The following is a 20,324-nucleotide window of genomic DNA, read 5'->3' as shown; positions in this document are numbered from 1 at the left end:
TTTTGTGGGATAGGGAAGACCAGCCTTGGATGATATTAAGAATAAATGTTATCTTTAAAAAAAGGGGGGCGGTGGTGACTGGGTGGCTTAATTGTTTAAGTGTCCGACTTTGGCTCCGGTCATGATCTCACAGTTCACAAGTTCGAGCCCCGCGTTGGGCTCTGTGCTGACCACTCAGAGCCTGGAGCCTGTTTTGGATTCTGTGCCTCCCTCTTTCTGTCCCTCACCTGCTCACTCTGTGTGTGTGTGTGTGTGTGTGTGTGTCTCTCTCTCTCTCTCTCTCAAAAATAAACGTTAAAAAATTAAAAAAAACCCATAAATGTTACGTATGTTCTTACAGCTTCAGGAAGTTTCCATGTTTGTCACCAGGAACACACTCCTCTTTGTCTCTGAACATTTTTCCCGATTCTATTCCTGGCATGAGATTTTCTCCTCATGTTGGCTTTTGCATTTGTTTGTATTCTCCTGTTTTTATCTTGGCTTAAACTTTGAGGAAATTATTTTAAGACAAAAAGAATGTGTTGTGCTTTTTGTTTCATAATTAAGAATGAAGAAAGAGAAAACTTAGAGGCTGATGTTGGAACTTATGAAAACTCTCCAGCTCTGTTTTAATTTCAGCGAACATTTACTGGGGGTCCACTAGGTTCCAGATTCCACGCGAGGGTCTTGAGACAGACTAAGAAGGAAGACAGAAACGAGCAGCTGGTAGGCATTTAAAATATACGTTGAAAATGAAATCATACTGTGGACTCTGCCAATTAGAAGCTCGCTCTCTAATTTTGGAGAATGTGACAACTTTTCGTGGGAATTAAAAGGCCAAGGAAAGCTGAAGGTCAAATCTGCGCATAGGAAGAAAATGAGATGCGTTGAAAGGCTGCCTTGTTCGACAATATCCAGTTGTCTGCTAGCTCATGGTTATCAGTGATTAAATAACTCCTACCCAGGTAAGTACTCTATGTTGTAGTGAAGGCTCTAAACCAGCGTCTTCAACCCTTTTTCTTAGAAAAACTAGGTAGGTTCTTGAAAAAAAATACTGATGAATGAGTATGAAACCAGATTGTTCAAATCACCAGGATAGCAAGTTTCTTCCCAAGCTCCTGATGTTAGTCTAACATGCACCCAGCTGACAAACTCCTGACGTAACTGGTTTCTCTTTCCCCTTTGCCCCTGTCTGCCATCCCATCTGCCATCTTGTGGCTCCCAGTGAGGCGTCACCTGGTTATCTGAATTCCGGGGAAGAATGCTTCAAGAGTTTGAAAAGTTTTCAGCTACAATGGCTTTCAAACTTGGCTGCATATTGAAATAACTTGGAGAAGGCTGAAAAAAACTTATGCCTGAATGTTCCACCCTCTTCTACAAAGGTTGGTTTGGTGACTATGGGGTGTGGCCTAAGCATAGCAGTGGGTAAAGCTGTGGGTGACTCTGGGATGTGGTCAAGTTTAGGAAACACTCTCCCAGAACGCCCCAATGGTAAAGATCTGACTATCACGTTAGCTGCAACTCAAATGTAGAGAAATTCTTACCTGAGAACCCAAACAGGAGACGAATTGGTAAAATCAATGAGGGGAGGGGTTCCGGGGAGGGGGGCACAGAGGTGAACTGGGGAGGGCACTGTCCCCTGCTGCATCCAACAGAAGCCACACGGATTGTGGGACCAGTTTGGTGGACCGACCTGTTTTTCAAAGGAAGTCAGCAATACAGATTGCGTCTGTATGCCAAGTTTTGAATTTTGGCAACTAGTTCACGTTTCCAAAAACACCGAATGAGCTGAATTCAGCCAAAGGGCCTGCCAGCTTGTGACTTTTCTCTCAGGGAAGTCTTCGTGTGGGGATATCCCATTCTTCCCCAGTGTTTGTGTGATACTTTTCTCAGAAGCTTCCTTTAGCTTTGGCCCCATAGACATGTGACAGTACCGTTTCCTGGCTGCTTGTGAACATTTGAAGGAGATTTTTCCTTTACATTCTTAGGCTTCCACCCGGTGCCAATGTAAGGCGAGTATCCGTAGACATTCCGCTTCCAGACCACCGCACTGAGGGATGGGTGTTAGTTCGTTCCTGCTGTATACAAAACACCCACCCCCAATCTTATAGCACTTGTGGGTTCTCGATGGGATAATTAGCAATGTCTTCACTTCCCACTGAGCAGCGGGAGTTGAAGATTAGCTTCTCTCAGTAGATTACACATTAGAGAGAAAAATGTCAAACCGCTAAGGGAAATGGGATGCTTCCCACACAAGCATCTACAGAGCACTAATGAGCTGGCTTTTCTGTCACATTCACAACTAGCAGGAGATGACCTAAGAATAAGTCAGAGAAGCTTTCTATTGGAGGATCTTCATTTTACCTCTCAATATGTAGTAAAAACAAAAAAAGTGAGTGAGTCGACTGTTACTTACAGAAGCTATTTTTGTGCAACTGGAGGAAATTAACTATATTTCAGAAATAACCCTTGTATTGTACAGAATATGAGTCTCCCTTATACTGCACAGAAATGAAAAAAAAAACCTTTTTTTTTTGTTTTTGAACTAAACACATTTCTTTTTTTTTTTTTTAAACTGGAAACATTTATTTTTGTTGTCGTTACTCCTCACATCACCTCGATGTAAAGAGACCCCTGATTCATGGCCCCAACTGCTGTTTCCACAGCTTGTTAACCTTTTTCTTGGTCCCATGTAGCATTCGAACCCGTGCTGGGATGCAGACGTTTCCAGAACAGGCAGGCGAGGTAGGGATGCAATGCCAGGCAGTGGCCGGTGCACTGGCCTCGGCTTTACTGATGAACAGCCGGAGGAGGCGCCCAGGGCCTCTCGGGACTGCCGCGCCGGCGCACAGAAAGAAGGGTGAAGGCATGCATCTGTGCAAAGTTGCCTTTTCTGTTCCCCATTGAGCACAATTTACCCCAGGGGAGCTGCCTCTCTTTCTCCCTGTAATTCTGGACCGTGTCACCTGGCTTTGCTGGCAGCCAGCCTGGGAAACCAGATCCCCTACACCAGAGCAAGGTTCTCCATTCAAGTTCACAGGATGTGGAGAGGAGGCGGGGCCTCTGGGCTGACATCCACAGGCCCCCGGCCTCTGCCAGTGGTGCACAGGGAGTGAGTCTCCATGAATTGCTGGGAGCTGCTGAGGCCAGGCAAGAGGGCCAGGCTCTGAGAAACAGATGAGTCCAGGACAGTCTGAAAAGGTAGGTGAATAGTTCTGTCTGATACATACAGGCCAAGCCGTCATTATAAGACAAAGTATACACATAGGAGTTTTGAACTGAAGGCCATGTTTGACATCCAGGTCCTCGATGAGGCATGAGGCTATCGCCATGCTAGATATTCAATCTCAAATAAGTGACAGGGGCGCCTGAGTGGCTCAGGAGGTGAAGCACTTGACTCTTGATTTGGGCTCCGGTCATGATCTCCTGGTTTGTGAGTTCGAGCCCCGCGTCGGGCTCACGGCCCGCTGGGAATTCTCGCTCTCCGCCCCTCCCCTGCCTTCTCTCTCTTCCTCTCCCTCAAAAGAAATAAATAAGCTTAAAAAGAGTGATCGCACTTCCCTTTGCGAGTAGAATTGACTTGGGGAAAGTGTTCCCTCTTTCAGGATTGTTTTCTGGACTGCAATAACATATAGTAATCCTTTTTGTAAGTAAATGATTTCCAGTGTTTTTCACAATTCGTTGTAATTCATTACTGTAATATTTATCTCAGAACTCCTGGCACGACTGCTTTCTGCACAAGCGTGTCACAACGAAGTGGGAGATGTTTCTAGAGAGAAATGTGAGACCCCGGGACAGCTTCTGTCCAACAGAAACCTAACGTGGACAGCGGATGTAAGCCACATAGGAGCTTTCCAGTTTTAATATGGTTCCATGTCTAATCCAACATCTCAGAAACGTAATCATGTCCCTGTGTAATCAATACAAAAAAATATTATTAAGAGAAGGAGAAGAAAAGCCACAGACAAGCCAGGTATTTGCACAGGAAACATCTGATAAAGGATTGTTATGCAGATTATGCAAAGAGCTCTTAAAACTCAGCAATGAACAAAAATGAAGAGCCCAATTAAAACCAGGCCATAGACCCGAACGAACGAACGGACTGCTCAACCAAAGAGGATATACAGATAACAAGTAAGCATATGAAAAGATGCTCCCCATGATGTGTCATTGGGGATTGCAAATTAAAACAATAAGGAGATACCGCGACATACCAGTTAGAATGGCCCAAGTCCAGAAGACTGATAACATCAAATGCTAGTGAGACTGTGGATAACAAAGTCTCATAAATTGGTAGTCTGAATGCAAAACGGGGCAGTTACTTTGGAAGACAGTTTGACGGTTTCTTACAAGACGAAACAAATTCTTCCCATATGATCCAGCAACCTCACCCTTGGTATTTACCCAAATGCATTGCAAACATGGTCCACACAAAAGCCTGCGTAAGAATATCTCTAGTAGCTTTATACTTAATCGCCAAACTTGTAAGCAACCAAGTGGTTCTTTGGTAGGTGAATGGATGAATGAACTGTGCTAATCCAGACAATGAAACAGTATTCAGTGCTAAAAAGCAATGGGCTATGAAGCCATGGAAAGGCCTTGAGAATCTTCAACATGTATGACTGACTCAAAGAAGCCAATCTGAAAATGCTCATACTCTGTGATTCCAACTATCTGGCGTTCTGAAAAAGGCAAAACTATGGAGAAAGTAAGAAGACCAGTGGTTTTCAGGTGTTGGTGGTGGTGGGGGGGAAAAAAGGATGAACAGGTAGAACACAGAAGATTTTAGGACAGTATAATTATTCTGTATGGTACTATCATGGTGGACAAATGTCATTTTACATTTGTTCAAATCCATAGCGTGTATAACACCAAAAGTTAATCCTAATGTAAACTATGGCCTTTGGGTAATAATAATGTGTTAGTGTAGATTGATTGATTACAATTAATGTACTACCCTGGCGGGGGGGGGTGTCGATAATGAGGGTGGGGGGAGCATGGCAAATGTGGGGGCAGAGGGTATCTAAAAACCTCTGTACCTTCCTTTTGATTTGACTGTGAACCTAAAACCACTGTAAGAAGTAAAGTCGGTTAATAAAAAAATACTTCAATATTTAACATTTTTCCATGAAATCTCTGAAGTTAGAACTCTTTCTGCCCTTAAGGCGCATCTCAACTTGGACCAGCCGCATTTCAAGAGCTGCGTAGCCACGCTGATTACTAACTACCTCGTGGGACTGCGCAGCTCTAGGAAATGTAATGACCGTCTTGGAAAAAACTCAACGGGATTGCCCTTGGACTGAAATTATGGTTCTCAGGCTTGAGTATGCTTCGGAATCACCTGCCAAGCTTGTTAAAACACAGATCACGGGCCCCCACTCCCAGAAATTCTGATTCAATAGGTCTGGATGATGGCCTTAAATTTGCATTTCCAGCAGGTTCCCTGCGGATGCCAGTGTGGCTGGTCTGGGAACCACTCCCTCTTGGAGAGCCACTGGTGAAAATGAGGCTTTGAGAAATCAACTGCGAAATTTTTAAGTGGCAAAAGAGTCAAGCACTTTCTAAATATGGCAAAGATATCTCTCCTCACCTCCCGCCCCCACAACAAGAGTAATACAACAGGGAAGAAAGGTGATCAGTTTGTGTTTAGGATTATAATTCTTTCCTGTGAAATGACACACGATTCTCATTGGTCTTGCTTGCCGTTTGTCGGTGAGGATGCAGGTACACAGATCCCATACCGACAAATGTGGCATATTTAACTTAGTAAAACTTGTGTGTCACAGTTAAGAATGAATCTTGTTTGCATTTCACTGGAGGAATATATATCTAGGTGTAATTTGAATAAACAATCACTTTGAGACTAGAAAATGGTAAAATGAGCACTATTCAGTTTCTCTTGAGTTAAAAAATTTTTTTCACATTTATTCATTTTTGACAGAGGGTGGGGCAGAGAGAGAGGGAGACACAGAAGGCTCTGAGCTGTCAGCACAAAGACCCACACAGGGGCTCGAACTCATGAACCTTGAGATCATGACCTGAGCTGAAGTCGGATGCTTAACCGACTGAGCCACCCAGGAGCCCCTCTCTTAAATTACCTGTGAGGTCCCATTAGTCTGTAAGCCCTTCTCAAGATAGCCTACTTACTGTTGTATTTCTGGTTTTTAACATCTTCGTACACAATAGGTATCTAATAAATAGATGACTGATGAATATTTTTACTTGTTTCATACATTTGGTCTTTGGTAATTCTGAAGGTTTAAATACAATGCTGAGGAGGCGTGTGAAGGGGAAGGGACAGAAATATATACCTCTCCTCTCTTAATCTGAAGCAGGCTCCAGGCTCCAAGCTGTCAGCACAGAACCCGATGTGGGGCTCAAACCCATGAAGCGTGGGATCATGACCTGGGCCAAAGTCGGACGCTTAATCGACCGAGTCACCCAGGCGCCCTCATTGTTCATTTCTATAAGTATTAGGAATATAAAATAGTTCAGAGTAAAAATCCAAATGCCACCAAGCTGTTTTTCACTTGTGATTCCAGATTGTAGGCAGTCCATTTCCAAACTCCTCTCACTCGACAGGCGCCCAGAGCTGAATTACAAATTACCTGATGTTTTAGATTCACATTTCACAGTGTGATATCGTAACATATTGTAAGAAGAGATGCTACACATGAATTTTTAAATGATTAAAAAGATAGCTCTAGTGATGCAAGACAGGATCTTTATGAAACTAACATTTTCTCAAAATTGGCTCACAAATAGAGATCAAAAAACTTTAGTCAAGTGGAAACTAATTTAGAGTTGTTGCTGCCTAACATCTATACTTTTTGCAGGGAATCTGATGCTATTGCGAAGACGACTCATTAGGATTCTAATTCTTACAAGTCAGCTATGGGGTCCAATTCATTACTGGACTGTCATAGCATGTATCAGATAATATTCCACAATATTGTAATTTGGGGACTGACATGGAAAATACCATACCAATCGACTGAGCTCCAACACCGTGCAGGCATTCTTTATTATTTATTCTTTATTTTCCCCAGCTTTATTGAAAAAAAACCACATTTTTTAAATACTTTTTTTGTGTTTTAACTTAGAGAGAGCGCACGCTGTGGGGAGAGGAACAGAGGGGGAGAGAGAGAGAGAGAGAGAGAGAGAGAGAGAGAGAATCTTAAGCAGGCTCGATGTTCAGTGCGGAGTCCGATACGGGGCTGGATCCCACCACCAGGAGATCATGGCCTGAGCCGAAATCAAGAGTCAGATGCTCAACCAACTGAGCCACCCAGGCGCCCGAGAAATAACTGACATTTAATATAGTGTAAATTTAAGGTGTACAATGTGTTGACTCGATACATTTACACGTTGCAAAAGTCATTACCACAGCAGCATTAGCTAACACCTCTATTGCTTCATGTGATTACGATTTCTTTTCTGGTGGTGAGAACATTTAAGATCTATTCTCCTAGCAACTTGCAAGTATACAGTACAGTATTATTAGCTATAATCAGCATGTGGTACATTAGATCCCCAGAACTTATTCATCTTAAAACCGAAGTTTGCGCCCTTTGACCGACGTTGCCCCGTTTTCCCCACTCCCCAGTCCCTGGCAACCACCATTCTGTTCTGTTTCTGTGTTTAACTTTTTCAGATTCCACATACATGTGAGATGATAGGAAATCTGTCCTTCTCTGTCTGACTTATTTCACTCGGCATAGTGTCCTGAAGTTTCATCCATGTTGTCGCATGGCTTTTTTTTCCTCATGGCTGAACAATATTCTACTGTACATGTAAACCACACCTTCTTTATCCTTTTATTTGTTGATGGACACTTAGGTTTTTCTGTACCTTGGCTGTTGTAAATAATGCTGCAATAAACATAACAGTGCAGATATTTCTTTGAGATCCTGTTTTCATTTCCTTTATACATACCCCAAAGTGAGATTGCCAGATCTTCTAATAGTTGCGTTTTCAATTTCTTACCGAACCTCCACACTGTTTTCCATTGGGGTGGTGCCGATTTATAGTCTCACCAACGGCGTTGGGGGAGGTCATTGAGGAGATGTGACTGCCTGTTGACCTCTGAGTTGGACCCCAGTGGAAAGAGGCTCCTCACCTCCTCCTCTGCCCTTGGAATATGGGTTCCACTTGCCTTCCCTACTCAGAGGTTCCCCAGGGACATAGCCTAGAGATAGTGATGCCGCGTGGAGAATACTCACATGGCGTGCATGGTATGCTCTATATAAACTTTTAAGATTTGGTGGATATGCACAGAGATCTACGCATTTTGCAGCCACCCAGACAAGCCTTATATGTAAGTTTCTTTGCTCGTAAAACCAATAGGGAGTGGTCACCTCTTTCTCTGGTCTCTCCCTGCCCTCTTGCACATGAAGGCCAGTTGTAGATCACACCTGGGAAGCTCCTTTGAAGTTTGCAAACCAAAACTTGGTGAGCCAGCCCAGAAATAACACATAGGCCGTGAGACTGAGACATTGGAGTTGGTCATTGACCTCTGTGAGGGAGAAGGTGGCTAGTATAAGCCTCTTAATAAATTCTCTAGCCTTGGAGAAGAGGCATCCGCAGGGGAAATCTCAAGCTGGCCTGTGACCTCTGTTGGGGGAGGGGTGGTCCCTATGTCAGATGCTTGTGGACTACTTTGTGAATATGGGGACACCCTAAAATGTTGGCTGCCTTAGGGGCTCGTTTGAGGAAACCCGCAGAGTGTGTTGCAGCACAGAAGGGAAATGCAGGGTTGCACAGGGGGCCGGCCTCTCTGTGGCAGCTGGGCTGGCCACCAATGCCAGACTAGAGGCTGAAGTTCCAGTTAGAAAGTTGGAAGAGGAGCTCGGGTTAGGGAAAGACCTTTGAGTGCCCACCACTCTTCTGGCTTCTACAGGCTGGTAGATAAGTTGGGATGGCAGGATAGTAAGTTGGAGGCCTTACTGTGTTGTTCTGAAAAACTCGGAAGGTGCGTGCTGCCGTGGAATTAGATGACGGCACTTCTGGGGCGCCTTGGTGGCTCAACTGGTTAAGCATCCGGCTCTTAATATCGACCCAGGTCATGATCTCCCTGTTCAGGAGTTTGAGCCCCGCATCAGGCTCCATGCTGATCACATGGAGCCTGCTTGGGATTCTCTGTCTCCTTCTCTCTCTGTCTCTTCCCTGTGCGTTCTCTCTCTCTCAAGGTAAGTAAACATTAAAAAAAAAAAAAAAAACACCAAAAAACGCTAAGAGGTGGAATCTCTGGGCAGATAACAAAATGTGAAGAAATGGATGTGTTAATTGATGAAGACACAGACAAAATGCCCCATGCCCTTTCTGGGCCCTAATACAAAGGAACGTTAAATAACAGTTACTCCAAAAAACTTCTGGGAGAAAATTTGAATTCTTTCTCTGTCCCTTCAAGTTGTAAATCTTAGCCTGCCTTTGAAATGTGAACACCCAGGAGATAAACAAAACATCACCCACAGAGACTGAAGGAAAGGAAAGGGAAAATAGTTTAAGTAAACCAACAAACGAAAATTGCTATAAAAGTTCCCTTGCCCCCAGTTCAGTGTGCAGCCTCTGTAAGAAGTCAGTGAACAGCTTTAGCCACGTGGGTGGGGACCTGATTCAAGCTACAGTTTTGAAATCCAAGCTGAATGGATATAGAACGTTGCAGAAGGTTTGTGGAGCAGGGATGTGGAGAAAGGACCTTTATGTGCCGTCAAGCTAAGATTGGAATGGATTTATGCAAGCTAAAAAGAGCAAAAAAGTACCCTGGTGCAAAATTAGAATTTGGTTTTCTCTCTGTTAAAAGGACAGTTTTCTGGGGCGCGTGGGTGGCTCAGTCAGTTAAGCGTCCAACTTCAGCTCAGGTCACGATCTCACAGTTTGTGGGTTCGAGCCCCGTGTTGGGCTATGTGCTGACAGCTCGGAGCCTGGAGCCTGCTTCGGATTCTGTGTCTCCCCCTCTCTCTGCCCCTTCCCTGCTCATGCTCTGTGTCTCTCTGTCTGTCAGTAGTAAATAAATGTTAAAAAAAAAAAGGGCAGTTTTCTTAGATCATCAACCGGCTCTTAGTAAGAAATTGTAAACAAAGGTTTTTCTTTCCCTTTAAGGTAACTTGCCTAGAAAACAAAAATCCTGTTTTGTCCCTATCAGGTATTTGATTACTTCAGAAACCTGAGCCTTCTCTACTAAAAGAGCTAGGCGTGTGTGACTTTTTATTTATGTTGAATTTCATGGGAAGCATTGTCAAATAAGGAGTGATACTCCTTTCTTTAGGGTATCATTGTATGAAATTCCTAAAAATCTGAGGTGCTCTGCTATAATATATCGGTCAGTTAAAAAAATGTCTGTCACAGAAGTTACCAAGTTCCCTTGTCCATTGTATTGTAACGGACTCTCATTAGATTTTTAACCATGGCCATCTTTTGTCATTTGCAGACAGTTACTGTCTCACGAGGATGCTGTGGCAAACTGATCTTGCAAAAGTGTTTCATCTTCAAGGAGATTGATGGAACAGGCTTGGACAGGTTTCTGATAACTGAGATCCATTTGCCTTCATGTGGGAGGAACGATAATGAACCTTTCAGGTGCTTTCCCCAGGCTACCTGCATGCATAGCCTGGCAATGTGTCTCGGGATGGTGGCTGGAGACCTGTCCCTTCCCTCCTTCCCCACAGTAGTAAAATGTGCCCATTATGTTGACGCTATAATGTTAACACGTGAAGAATCACCTCTGCTGAAGGGCGTCCTGAAGGGTTTGCTGGAGCCATCTGCGAGGGAGAGGATGGGCACTGGACCCACCGGACGTTCGAGGCCCAGGCACTGCCGTAAGCTTTTGGGAGCTGTTCGATCAGGGTAAAGTGCACGCTGTCCCAGAAGTTGCGACTGATAAGGTACAAGCCTATTCATCCCCTCCGAGGGTGAAAGAGGTGCGAGACTTTGTGGAGATTTTGGGGTTTTGGAGGATTTTTAATCCCCACCTGGCATAGTACCTCTGTCCCTTATGTCCTGGTTAAAAAGAAAACAAACAAACAAACAACCAAACAAAACCAAAAACCAAACAGGCGTGTGTGGGACTGAGGGTTAGAGTAACAAGGTGGCTTTGAGTGACCTAGTGGAATAGGTTCAAGGCCTGGGCAGCTCCCAGGTAGGGCTGTCATTTGAGTTAGACGTGTCTGTGACTCAGGAAGTGATGGGTCAGACACTATGACAGAGACCACAGAAGGGGGAAAATGCCTTCGGATTTTGGCCCCAGCTCTGGAAGGGGGCAGAAGCCCGATATACACGCCTAGACCGGTAGCTCCTAGCAGTGTACCCGGGGCTCCTCCGGGTAGAACCCGTTATGCAGGAGTCAGCACGGTGGCCGGTTGGGTTGAGCTCACGGCGGTCTGGCTGGTGATGACTCATGAGCTCTGGATATGAATTCTTTGCACTGACAGTTGGGCTGTTCTAAAGGAATGAACCCTGTGGCTTGGACGATAGGAAGCTAAGGGGAACGTGACCATGAATGAGCCTTTGTGGGATCAGAATATGTGGAGAGACATGTTAGTCCATCTGTAGGAGCCTAAGGCAGTCCTTGCTGCCTTATTATGTCCTGTCTCGTAAGACACTGACACCCCCTTGGCAGCTAGGAAGCTGATGCTATAGCTCTGGTCTGAACCCTAGCCGTTGACCCTTTGGTGGATTCAGCAGATGGGGTGCATAGACGGAGTGGCTGCCACAGTGCCCAGGTGAGATGGAGTATTGCCAAGAACGTTGGGTTGCCCTTCAAATACAGTGACTTGGTTAATGTAGTGACAACATGTCCTGTGTGTTTTAGGCAACACCGAGGCAGTTGCCGAAGGAGTCTGGCCTTCCATTGGAGTTCTCAACCAGCAAGGGATTGGCAAATCGTTTGCACTGACCCAAGTGAGGGTTATGAATATGCCTTGGCTCTTGTGGACACTGCATCTGGCCTCATCCAAGCTGTCCCTTGCCGCCGTGCAGACTAGGGTGCCACCATCGGGGGATTAGAGAAACTGAGTACCATGTGTAGATACCCTCATCTACTAGACTGTGACTGGGGGGGTCACATTTCAAAGGTCATGAATGTGTAAGTTTGGGCAAAAGAGCATTATGTTGAAGAAAGGTTCCATCTCCCTTGTAACCTGCAAGCAGCAGGTTTGGTAGAAAGGGAAAAGGGAAAATTACAATAGCAGATTAGCAGCGCCTGGGTGACTCAGTTGATTAAGTATCCAACTCTTGATTTCAGCTCAGGTCAGGAGCTGCATCGGGCTCCAAGCTGAAGGTGCAGAGCCTGCTTGGGATTCTCTCCCTCCCTCTCTCTCTGCCCTCTCCTACTTGCGTATTCTCTCTTGTTCACAATAAATAAATAAACATTAAAAAAATAGCAGACAACCCCCCCCCCCCCAGCAGATTAAATTACTAACAGGTAAACCCACCTTAGCTGGGTAGACTAAAGTACCATCCAGGCTTTAGTACATGTGGATAATTAACCAGTCGGGCCTGTTGCCCATATACCAGGCCATAGACCCCTACTGAGGCATCAAATCCGGGAAAGGTATGGAAGTCACAGGAAACAACTATTGCCTTCACTCTCACAGTGGATCAATGTGCTATGCTGCTGAGAATGTCATGCCCCATCACATCTGGGAAAGGAATTGGCTACTGGAAATTTCAGTGGAGGTCCCTTAGGGATGTTGAGTTAATTTGCACCCCCAAATGAAGGGGAGACTAGTCACTCTCCACTGGGAACCTGGTGTCCTGCTATAAGCTGGACCGATTGAAATGGGCCATTGAATTTTTTTTTTTTTTTAACATTTATTTATTTTTGAGACAGGGAGAGACAGAGCATGAACGAGGGAGGGTCAGAGAGAGGGAGACACAGAATCAGATGCAGGCTCCAGGCTCTGAGCTGTCAGCACAGAGCCCGATGCGGGGCTAGAACTCACGGACCGTGAGATCATGACCTGAGCCGAAGTCGGCCGCCTAACCGACTGAGCCACCCAGGCGCCCCTTGAAATGGGCCATTGAACGAACACGTCCCATTGAAAGAGGGGAGGCATTGGGAGTCCTGGTCTGGTATGTCCTGTCCCCAGTCCATCTCCTCATGCCTGACAGTGCTATCTCTCCAGGGTCACACATATGGTATGGACAACCAGGTCACGTTCCTAAAACTGCCAGCCTCCCCCTTCTCAAGGCCAGGTGGACACTGTTTTCCACAAATACCATCATTTGGCTGCTGTCTTCCTTTCTTCCATTGTCCTAAAAGGCATCATGGCACACAAATAAGTCCTTACTAAATTCACTCAGCAAGGATCAAGTGATAGCCAACAAAGCTTGTCCTTACTGAGTGCTGAGATATCTCTAATGAGAAGAGCTGTCTTCCGAAATAGAATGTACTTTGAAGGAGTCACCTGTGCCATCATCTAAACAGAATACTGTGTGTTCATATCTGATGGATTTGCCAACGTCCCATCTTTTAAATCATATGAGGATAAAAGTGAAAGAGTGATCTTGCCCCTTGGCTTAAGGGACCAAATGAATCAGTGGCTCATATCATGGGGTTCTTAGTGGAAAAAGTTGTCACTGATTTTGAGAGCCACTGTCTTAATCTGTGTTTTCTCTTGCATGTGGCCGTCTTGCTCTGTGATTTCTGCCTCCAATGCAGCAAGATAGCCACCAAAGAAGCTGCCTCCATGCCAGTGAAACCCCTTGCGGACCACTCAGGACCCACTGTGGAGGAGGGAGACGTGCGAGATCATAAAAGCTGGTCACAGAAGGTACAGTGTTGGGGAAGGTAATCAAGAAGACATTACCGCTGGTTGATCTGTGGTTGGACCTGGGTAATGGGAGGCTCTTGTCCTTGGAATATGGGCTCCCCTTGCCTTCTCCACTACCAGAAGCTGCCCAAAGACAAGGCTTTGGGATAGTGATGTAGTCTTGAGACCATCTTGATGGTATATATGACTGAACCCAGGTAAAAGCTGTATATAAATGTTTACAATTTGGCAGGTAGGTGTAGAGATCTACTCATCTTGCAGCAACCCAAACCCAACCTTGTACATGAGTTCCTTTACTTATTAGTACTGCTACCTACCAGTCTGGAGTGGCCTGCCTCTTTCTTTGGCCTCTGCCTGCCGTCTGTCTATGGGGCCAGTTTCCTATTTCACCTGGGAAGCTCCCTAGGAGTTTGCAAACCAACAGACAATACCTAGGGAATATCTTTTCTCCACATCCTGGCCAACACGTGTTATCTCTTGTTTTTCCTTTTTTTCTTTTTTTTTAAAGTTTATTTATTTATTTTGAGAAAGAGACATGGAGGAGGGAAGAGAGAGGAGAGAGAGAATTCTGGGCAAGCTCCAATACTGTCAGTGCAGAGCAGGACACGGGGCTCAAACTCATGAATCATGAGATCACTACCTGAGCTGAAATCCAAGAGTTGGTTACTCAACCAACTGGATAACCCATGCCCCCCAACTCTTGTTTTTCGTGACAGCCATGTCTGACAGGTGTGAAGTGTTATCTTACTGTGATTTTGATTTGTATTTCCCTGATTATGAGTGATGTTGGGCATCTTTGATGTGCCTGTTGGCCATTTGGATGTCCTTTTTGGAAAAATGTCTATTTAGGTCCTCTGTCCTAAAGTCAGATTGTTCATTGTTATTGAGTTATAGTTCTTTCTATATTTTGGATATTAATCCCTTATCAGATAAATGATTTACAAATAGTTTCTCCCATGCCATCGGTTGCCTTTTCATTTTGTTGATAATTTCCTTTGCTGTACAGAAGATTTTTAGCTTGTGGAAGTCTCACTTATTAATTTTTTTTTAAATTTTATTGCTTGTGTTCTGGTATCATGTCCACAAAACTTGTTGCCAAGACAACTATTAGGAAACTTTCCCTCTATCTTTTCTTCTAAGCACTTAATGGTTTCAGGTCTTATGTTTAAGTCTTTAACCCATTTCGAGTTAATTTTCATGGGTGGTATAAGACAGGGATCCAGTTTTGTTTTTCTGCAAGTGGATATCCAGTTTTCCCAGCACCACTGACTGAAGAAACCTTCCTTTCCCCCTTGAGTGTTCTTGACTCCCTTGTCACATATTACTTGAGCCACGAACTTTCCAGTCACTCAACTACTTGTTATAACTACCTTATAAAGTAGAAATTATTAGTTATTCCAACTTCACATGAAGTACAGTGAAGCGAAACCTTCCTTTCCCCCTTGAGTGTTCTTGACTCCCTTGTCACATATTACTTGAGCCACGAACTTTCCAGTCACTCAACTACTTGTCATAACTACCTTATAAAGTAGAAATTATTAGTTATTCCAACTTCACATGAAGTACAGTGAAGCCCGGTGAGTTCACGTAACTTGCCCAGTGTGACACAGATGGTAACTGGCCACACCAGCTTTGCGAGGTTTCTCAGACTCTGCAGCCTGGACTCATACTATGGTTCTAGTTAAGCAGGGCACAGAGGTCTTTGGCAAATGTCTTTCATCTGGGAAAAGGTTTCTTATGGTGAAACACACCTAAGTGACGTCAGTTTACAACCAAATGGGCCTTAGAGCAAGCAAAAGACAGCACCACAACACCCTTCTCCCTTAAGCCATTTGTCTGAAAAGGATATTTGTAAATACACCGGGGCTTTGAGGACTGGATCCAGCCTGAACAAGCTGATCTACCATAGTTTTGTGCTGGAAAACGTGAGTGCAGTGGCCACACCATGGAGATTTCCAAGCTGACCATGCAGCTGTTTCCATTAAAAAAAAAAAAATCTATGGAAGGTGATGTTTATGATATTGTCTCTGTTATGTTTAAGGGTAAGGAATCCCCACTTGCTCTGTTTATATAATTTGGGGGAATCAGAGTACAATTCTTGCCTCTTTCATCTTAAGGCTCTGAAAGGGGTTTAGCATGAATGCTAATGAATTAAAAAAGTGAGGTTATTATCTGTTGGTGGGAATGCAAACTGGTACAGCCACTCTGGAAAACAGTGTGGAGGTTCCTCAAAAAATTAAAAATAGACCTACCCTATGACCCAGCAATAGCACTGCTAGGAATTTACCCAAGGGATACAGGAGTGCTGATGCATAGGGGCAAATGCACCCCAATGTTTATAGCAGCACTTTCAACAATAGCCAAATTATGGAAAGAGCCTAAATGTCCATCAACTGATGAATGGATAAAGAAATTGTGGTTTACATACACAATGGAGTACTACGTGGCAATGAGAAAGAATGAAATATGGCCTTTTGTAGCAACATGGATGGAACTGGAGAGTGTGATGCTAAGTGAAATAAGCCATACAGAGAAAGACAGATACCATATGGTTTCACTCTTAGGTGGATCCTGAGAAACTTAACAGAAACCCATGGGGGAGGGGAAGCAAAAAAAAAAAGAGGTTAGAGTGGGAGAGAGCCAAAGCATAAGAGACTGTTAAAAACTGAGAACAAACTGAGGGTTGATGAGGGGTGGGAGGGAGGGGAGGGTGGGTGGTGGGTATTGAGGAGGGCACCTTTTGGGATGGGCACTGGGTGTTGTATGGAAACCAATTTGACAATAAATTTCATATATTGAAAAAAAAAGTGAGGTTATCTTAGTTCAGATAAGATGAAAGACAAAGAAGTAGAAATATGTCCCAGAAGAATGAATTTACTATTTTCTTCTTCTTCTTCCTTTTTTTTTTTTTTTGCTTTTGACATGAAACCTACAACTCGGTCTTTGGCCATGCCGGGTTGTCTCCGTACACATTTTCTGTGGTGTTAGGGCCTCAGGGGAGCAGTGGCTGCTGTACCTCATACTTGTCATCATGAAATGAATTTTTTTTCTCCCAAAAAACACAGCTCGCTGTTCTTGTGACAGTGTCACCAGTGAGCCATATTTCTTAAAAATGTTCACCGAGCTCCTCAGAGGAAATTGTTTATTCTGCTTAGAAGTTTTGCATCAAGATCTTGCCTCTGCCCTGGACAGACTAATCTCTGTCATTATGACAATTTTCACGTACTTATACTTGGTGACAGGTCATAAATTTATGAAGCCAATGGAGATATGGCTCAACAACCTGGTCTTTATCTTCTTCGGGGAGAAAGATGATACGAAACCATGTTAAGCTGAAATTTTTGGAGCAGTAAGTGACTCAATTTGAAATAAACATCAGTAAAGGACATAAAGATGCCATGGAACATTTCCACCGAATTGTTTAGGCCACTCTCTTAGTCAAGTCCGAACTACGGCATTATCTATTCTTTCTGCTCAGTGAAGCCAGGCTCACACTTAGAATGGGATTAAAAACAAAAAGATTTCAGGCTTGTACAATCCATATGTTTAGTGCTGGTACTTGAGAAATTAATATATATATATATATATATATAAAAAACCCAAACATATTCTTTACTCCGAGGTTCCAGGAAAAGCATTAGACTCAAATGAGTGGGAAGCATTACATCAATCTAATTTCAAGATTGATATGGATGGCCAACGAAACCCTGCAGTTCCAAATTGCTTCAAAGAATTTTACCATAATGACTATAATGCAATTTTGATGAGTTACAGATAAATATCAAAAACTAATGGCAAGCAGACAGTTTTGAAAAAGGAATCAGTTGCATCCTTTCATTCAATACAATCTTGGCAATTAACAGTGTAATTTCGTCATAATACGAAGGTGTACTCATTAATTTATCAACTGTCAATTATGTAGAGAGCACAGTATTAGGCACTAGAATTTTTCATTCATTCAACAAATAATTATTGAGTGGTTTCCTGTACAGAATACTCTTTTGGAGCTGCGGAAATAGCAGTAAAACTCATGTGAAATTCCTACACTCGTTGAACTCATGTTCTAATGGACAAGATGCAAAATAGGACAAATAAATTAAATATAGAGTATGCTTGAAAGTGTTAAGAAACTACTAAAGAAACAATTATATAAAATGGGAAAGAGGATAGAGACTACTGTTATATGATGGCGAGTAAGCCACCTTTCAGATGGGTTGTCCGGGAAAGACTCTCAGAAAAGGTGATGTTCGAATGAAGACCAGGAATAAGCCAGGAAACTAACCACAAGGGTGTCTAGGAGAAGAGCCCATGAGGTAGAAGGAATAGTAAGTGAGTAGGGAACAATGTGCTTAGCATTTGGTGGAAGAGTGAGGAGGTCATGGTCATTTGGTGAATGGCCGAGGAAAGAGTAGTAGAAGACAGAGCCAGAGAGATCAAGGGAATGGCCGATAGAGGGTCTTGGAGTCATGCAAACCCTGTCATTATGTCTCGGTAGACTGGGAACCAGTGGAGGGTTTTAGTAGGGAGCTCATCTGATTTATGATTTGGGAGGACCGCTCTGATTGCTACAGCGAGACTGGTGTGCAGAGATGGAACAGATAGGGTCCTCGTATCAATGGACTCACCTTTCATTTGAAAGGCTGCGACAGATACAGGTTCACTGCAGTGGGATAGACGTCACTAGAGAATTCAGTGTGTGATGAGGTTTGAGAGTTAAACTCTTCTCACCCCTTCGACCGCTCCAATCTGGTTTCTACCTCTGTAGTTCTGCTGAGATGGTTTTTGTCAAGAACTCTCATGACTTCTGTGTTGCCAAGTTCAATGTCCTTCCTTTTAAATCATCACCATCGCTGATGCCCCAGCCACAGTTGTAACTTGTAATGTTGCCCATCTTGAAATATTCTCTTCTCTACCACTGCCATGTATGGCCCATGTTTGCCTCTTATTTGTCTTTACATGTGCTCACTTGACAAGCAAATCCTTCTCTCCCTTCATCATCGGTCCTCAAACCTCTATCGAAGGTTGTCACATTGAACAACTCTAAGGGGCCCACTTACAACAAACTCTAAGGGACTGGTGTTTTTTGGGAGTTGGGAAAATGTTACTTGGCATAGCATGAAATAAAGTATCTCTGTCTTGATCTTTCCCTTGTTTTGGTTTTCTTTCTTTACGCAATCTTAATTGTGCAAGATGCTTCAAATAGATTATTATAAGATAGTTTTCTGTGTAACACACTCATAATGTAGTTGATTGCTGGACATCCCCAGTTGGGTGTCTCAAATGTACTTCAAGATTTTTAGGTCTCCAAGTGAACTCAAAGACTTCCCTTCATGCAAGGTCCTCTTCCCATGTTCTGCGATAAATGGATAACACTACCAGTCACCCTGCTAGGCAAACTGGAACCCTTAGAGTCCCCTCTGATATGTCTACTTCTGTACCCTCCAAATCCAAATCCATTATCCAGTCTACTGGTTTATTTCCTCAAGCCATCGTCATAATCCAAGATACTTTCTTCTCCTTCCCTCTCTTCTTCCAGGAATCCTTTCTCAGACCTACAGTCATAGTTTTCAAAACTCTGATTAAAGTCTTTTAAAATATTGTGATGGATTTCCTTTTTCCCCTGTTTTTACTTGAAAAAAAATATCATTAACTTTAAGTCTCCATTTGTTAAATTTTGTCACTATCTGCCACTACTAATGTATTTTGCTCTGACGCTTTCCTTTATCATTTTTGCATTCCTGTTGTTACTGGCCACTTAAGATTTATGTGAGCAGCTCTGTTACACACAAGGGCCTTTCCACCTAAGAGGCTGTGGTAGATACCGTCATTGATTTAACCCTATCTTTTTCTGAAGCAAGTAACCCCTGAGACACACAAAGTATCCAGAAAGATCTGGAACCTGGTATTTCTGGAAAAACTACCACGATGGAATTTGTGTGGAACATTTTAAAATTTAATCAGAATTGAAAAACTTCTGGGCAAAAACTACAATCTGGTATATTTAGGGGGTTGTGTGGAAGGTCCACGGGGACTGCGTGGGTTCCAACTTCATAATGGTGGTGTTCTAAGTGTGTTTTTTGGGACAACTTACATGAGCTCTCCATGTTCCACTTTGTTCTATAAACAAAGTTTCAGTGAATATTACAACATGAGAAGAAATAAATAATAAAGAACTGACATATATCTGATTAACTTTCATTAGATTTTTTTAAAATTTTTTTTAACGTTTATTTATTTTTGAGACAGGGTGAGACAGAGCATGAACGGGGGAGGGTCAGAGAGAGAGGGAGACACAGAATCTGAAACAGGCTCCAGGCTCTGAGCGGTCAGCACAGAGCCCGACGCGGGGTTTGACCTCACAGACTGCGAGATCATGACCTGAGCCGAAGCCAGATGCCTAACCCACTGAGCCACCCAGGAGCCCCGGTCTCATTAGATATTTAGTTCTGCGACCTGCACTTCTGATACTATGTTGCTTTAATTTCCCTTTCAACAAATGTTCTCACTGGCTAAAGACACGGCTGCTTCGATTTTATTTATTTTGACCTTTTTCCTGTGTATTTATTTATTTTG

This window comes from Prionailurus bengalensis, chromosome C1, assembly GCF_016509475.1.
Source record: "Prionailurus bengalensis isolate Pbe53 chromosome C1, Fcat_Pben_1.1_paternal_pri, whole genome shotgun sequence".
NCBI lineage: Eukaryota > Metazoa > Chordata > Mammalia > Carnivora > Felidae > Prionailurus > Prionailurus bengalensis.
The sequence above is the reverse complement of the archived record's forward strand: the minus strand, read 5'-3'. Positions refer to the sequence as shown.